Source organism: Pinus tabuliformis, chromosome J, assembly GCF_031772625.1.
Source record: "Pinus tabuliformis cultivar Carrire ecotype Pingquan chromosome J, CPIR1, whole genome shotgun sequence".
Classification (NCBI taxonomy): domain Eukaryota; kingdom Viridiplantae; phylum Streptophyta; class Pinopsida; order Pinales; family Pinaceae; genus Pinus; species Pinus tabuliformis.
The window spans coordinates 57,611,638-57,616,892 of NC_142295.1; the positions used below are offsets into that span (position 1 = coordinate 57,611,638).

Below are 5,255 nucleotides of genomic sequence, written 5' to 3' on the forward strand. Positions count from 1 at the left end.
TAAGGGGGGTGGTTTAAGGATGATTTCCAACATTGGAATTCTTAGTGCAGTTGCTGAAACTCTTCCAAATCTGGCATGAAGCTAAGCTCTTCTGCTAGAGGAAGTGCTCCTCATGTTTTGAAGAGGGAAACCTTCAACCTTGAAAGGGAGGTCTCACCCCGCATAAAAAGGGAGAACCTCAACCTAAAAAGGGAGGTCTCAACTTGAAAAGGGAGGTCTCAACTTGTGATGGTTTAAGGATGACCACCAACTCTAGAATGTTTAATGAAATTCTTGGAACTCTTCCAAAACTGGTAAGAAGTTGAAGTCTTCTACTATAGGAAGTGTCCCCAATTCTTTGAAGAGGCATCACCAACTAAAGGCATGCTCAGAGGCCTCTATGTCTCTAGCTACAACTCTGAATCTGGTATGGAAGGTTGTGGATCAAGCTCGCTTGATGTGGCTTTGAAGCTTGTAGATGACCATCACTTCCCCCCTTGTAAGATACAAGGTGAGAAGATGGATAAAACTCAACTACAAGATTGGTCAATACTCTAGAACAAGTTTTGACATATGACCGAAATATCTTCTTGGCTATTGAAGCCCATTTCCAAGAATAGATCCATCCAAGATGAATCTGTGTTCTTGCAGGAGGCTTGTTTTTGAAGCATATGTTTGAAGAATGAGTGGTTTTATGACATTTCTCACATGGATGAAGATCAAAACAATGATCTTTAATATGGCCAACTTGGTCACAGCATTAGCATTTAACAACTTTTGGCAGTGAATGTGGAGCAGAATCTAGAATAGGTGAAGGTGAACTGTCATGAAGGAATCCAACACTCTGAAATTGGATGGGCTTTGAGTAATCTAGAATGTGAAAGGAACCTCCTTATCATATCCAAGATCTATTCTATGCTTGTTATGAACAATCTCTTCCCAAGGTTTGATGACCGACTTGGGAAGTGCGGGTTGAATTTCGGCTTCTGCATGCAATTCTACTACTTCATTGGGTACTGGATCTGAATCAACCTCAATCTTACTAATTTCATCACTTGTTGGATGTTGATGGGTGTTTATTTTAACCTTAAACAAAGGATTGTTTTGAGAAGAAAACAATTTAGAATGACAAATATGTTGAAGCTCATCTCGCTGGAACTGGGATTCAATTTGCAAAAAATCAATCTTTTTTTGTGCATTATGTAGGTAGGCCTGAATGTCATAGAGAGTTTTTTTTCTGATGTTTACCTTCCCATCAATAGTGGAAAGTATTAGGGTGTTTAGTAGCTCTAATAAATCATCAAATTTGGCCATTTTCAAGTTAACGCAAAAAATCAAAGAGCACTAATTCACCAAGTGCACTAACAATACACAACTAACACTAGCGTGCATACACAGTCCATGGTATAGTTGATTCAATGCACCAAATATTCCATAAGAGAGTTCAATAGACTCGATGCCAGAACAAGTGGTGTTGAGACCAAAACTTGCTAAAAATATGTATATACAGAGTATAACCTAAAAAAATAAAGTTGGTTACAAAAGCTCACGGGCAATGAGATTCTTCCATAAAACCCTTATCCACTGCTTTCCAACCACTGGAAAAATGGGAGGAGCTATCATTCCCTTCAGAAATTACTATATGCAGTGGCGGGAGACCGTGCCAGAAAGCTCATCCTCAATGAAAAAAACCATATTTCTAGAAATGGACGGCTTCATGGAAATAGTATGCTCTGCATCATAAGCTTTAACTTTGGATGGCTTATTGCTTTCCAAAAATAGTACTCTTCTTAATTCAGCTAGATCTTTATCAGTCAGCAGAGGATTTCGATGCTTCTCTACATGTTTCGACGGCTTAGGCGTTGCAGGAAATCTTAATGGACTATCATTTATGAAAGAAGAATGTGCAGGGCTTATACTTTGAAATAACAAACATTTATGTCGCTACCCCTGGTCCAGGGTTTTAAAAGCAAAATGTGTTTCCTTTGCAACTTTAACAGCTTCTTTGAAATCCTTTGAAACGTAACACAACGGCTCTAGTTCGTGGTGCCCGAAGTTAAAAACTACCTTTACCAAGACATCTAAAGGCAAATACGACAAGTTCTTTCTGGGATAATTCTCATTTTTATCCACAATGAGTATAGGGAAGGGTTTCACCGGAGTAACGCAAACTTCCTCCTCGTCAGGCTTCCATCGCAAATTGTAGACCCACTATATGGGAGTCCACGCCTTTGCTGCGCCAACTACTATCAGCCTAAAATACAGGCAACGACGTATGGTGGTGGGTAAGCGATGGCTTTGATATGTTACCAGCAATATTATTCAACGGAGTGAGGAATAAAAACAATGGATGTTGTCAAAGGCTCACGCTCAAAACTTGCTCCTCAAAACACAAGAAATGCCAAATTCGATGTCCATGATTTGAAGGACAAAGTGGCATCCTTCACTTCTCCACTACGCCTCGTAAGGATTTCTCATCCTCAGAATGTTCAATGCTTCAATTATTCATTAGAGATGCCTTATGCAATCTGCAACATTCATCAGCTATGAACATAAAGTTGGGTTTTTTTGGCATTCCTTCAAATAGTCAAAAGTTTTACAATGTCGACACTCATGACCTTGGGAAGGCATAACTTCTTAGGATTGTACACTCAGAGCCTATGCCAAATGAACATTCGAGCTACAAGAAAAGAATTAAGATTGTAGGAGATGAGGAACAAGCACATTTACCAGTGAAACAGACATGTGCACGATGAAATGAATACTAGATTTTGGGAATCTTTCATAGAAATGATAAGGATTCATAAAGATGAATGCACCATTCAATGCACATAACTCACGCTCCATTATTCGTAGAGGACATAGAAAGACATATTCCTCTCCATAGTCACAAGGACGAGTCTTCTTAGGATAGAGGAATGGCAGAACTGAGGGACGTTACCTCTATCAGAACCCACAAGGAAGAGAGTGGTTACTGGGATTTCATGACTAGCACTTACTACGATTTACTGCGATTTCGTTGAGAGAGAGGAGTGTTCGTTGGTTTGATGAGTGACATGATGGTACCACATTAACATTAATAATTCTTCTAATTCATGGGCAGAGCTGAGTGGGCAGGTCTATTGGATGGAAACAAAACTGATAGGGAGAGAAAGTGTTAAGTTATGGTATGTTCTATTCTTAGAGCAGTTTACTTATCTTTCTTATTATTATCCACGGATTAGCAATCACATGTACATAAAGTAAAGTGCAGATACAACATTAAACGATCGACAGAAAACAAGCCAAGACAAGAGACACAGGATGTGGCGGCTAGCCAGGGACAAACCCCAATATGGGAAAACCCTTTGATCAAATCTTCTTTTATCTTCAATAATTCAACAGATAGAAATAGTACATAAATCTGATTTACATCAGCAGCAGCAAACCCTAGATCAGCCCTTAAACTAGGGCATACAATATCTTGCAAACCGGCCGTCGGATCGGCTTGATTCCTTCACCAAAAAATGTGGCCTTCCACAGAGTCAGGTTCACCTACAGCGCAGTTCTAAGAGGGAGACTAATGGTCAACGTGGTCAAACTTCCAATCTGCAGTTGCAGCCCTAAATCTATGTCCTTCCTTCCACACGTGTGAGAGAAGAGTCTCTTTTTGCGCAGTAGGAGAAGAGCCTCTTTTCTGGGCAGGAGAGAGAGAGAGATGTGATGAGATGAGTGTGTCCAAATGAGGAAAAGACCTCCTGTATTTATACACAATTTTTTATGATGAATAGATGCATCTATTGGGCTTCTGAGCCTACATGAGTTGCTAGTCGGCTTGATAATTATTCCATCATCAAAATAAATTCATATCTCCATAAATACTTATCGGAATCGAATGATCTTTAGATCAATCCTACACCTCTTGACGAGAGGAATCTAATAAAAATATTATCATCCATGAATAAGATGACCCACATGGAGTTTGTACCTAGTTGCCAATTTCAACACTCCCTCTTAATTAGGGAGAACTCCATCTACAATTCGTCTGTCAATTGCTACTATTCATCCATCAAATGCACTGCCCTGTACAGCGTGACCCTTGCCCTGCTCTGCTCTATTCTACTTTGCTCTACTCTACTTTGTTTGAATTATGAAGAAGAAGAAATGATCAAGGATGTATCATACCATCCTCCACTGACTCAAAGTCAGTATTAGAGTGTGTACCACTAGTCCCAGACCAGTCCTCAACTGACCCGAAGTTAGTGTCATGGTGGGTACAACTCCTACCATTGGTCCCAAACCAATATCATTGATCCCAGATAAATGAAGGTCATCCTAGCATAGGGAGTACGGTAGATACAGCAATGTGTCCATCGGTACTACTATGGTCCCTATCCTCATTTCCCTGCTCATTGATCAAATGAGAGGTACTTCCCATGAGTCCCAGACTGCATGGGTAGGATGCCTCGATAGGAGAACTAATCAATCCTATCCACAGGAGAGCAAATTATCCTGCCCCACAAGAGAGTGAATCATCTTGTCCCACAAGAGAGCGAATCATCTTGTCCAGTGGATGCCACGGAGAACTAATCATCCTAGCCCACAGGAGAGTGAATCATCCTGTTTTACAATCGCCATGGAGAACACATCATCTAGGCCTCATAGGAGAACTAATCATCCTGCTATACAATCACCATGGAGAACACATCATCCAAACCTCACAGGAGAACTGATCATCCTGCTACATAGTCATCACGGGGTGTCACAGGGAAAGTTTTGATTCTTTTACCTTGTACACGTACACCACCAGGGGATGGTGAGTCACCCTATGGTCATATGTCGCTCTAAGAAGTACCCCCCCCAGAGCTCCCAAAGATTAATACATCATATAGGACCCTCATCAGAGAGTCTTTGAACGACACCAAGTCGTTCTCAGAAAGTCAGGAATTCGACCTTCCATAGGGGCTTTGTCAGAATTTCGGCGACCTGTTCATCTGTACCAATATCTTGGAGCCTTACTGCTCCTCGCTGCACCATATCTCGAATAAAGTGGTACCTGATATCAATATGCTTGGAGCGATCATGAAATATGGGATTCTCTGACATACAAATCCCACTCTGGTTGTCACATAGGATCACGGTGGTATCCAATGTAAATCCAAATAGCTCACTGAAGAGCTTTCGCAACCAGACTGCCTCACAAGAGGCCATGTAGCAAAAATATACTCTACTTCGGTGGTGCTCAAAGCCACCAACTTCTGCTTCTTGCTCATCCAGGATATCGAAGCAGATCCCAA

At 41.0% G+C, this 5,255-nt stretch overlaps 1 pseudogene; it reads right to left on the reverse strand.

The window, feature by feature from the left end:
- Window positions 1-1,617: 1,617 nt before the first annotated feature.
- On the reverse strand, window positions 1,618-2,826 carry LOC149225485 (F-box protein At4g35930-like; annotated as a pseudogene).
- Window positions 2,827-5,255: the final 2,429 nt, after the last annotated feature.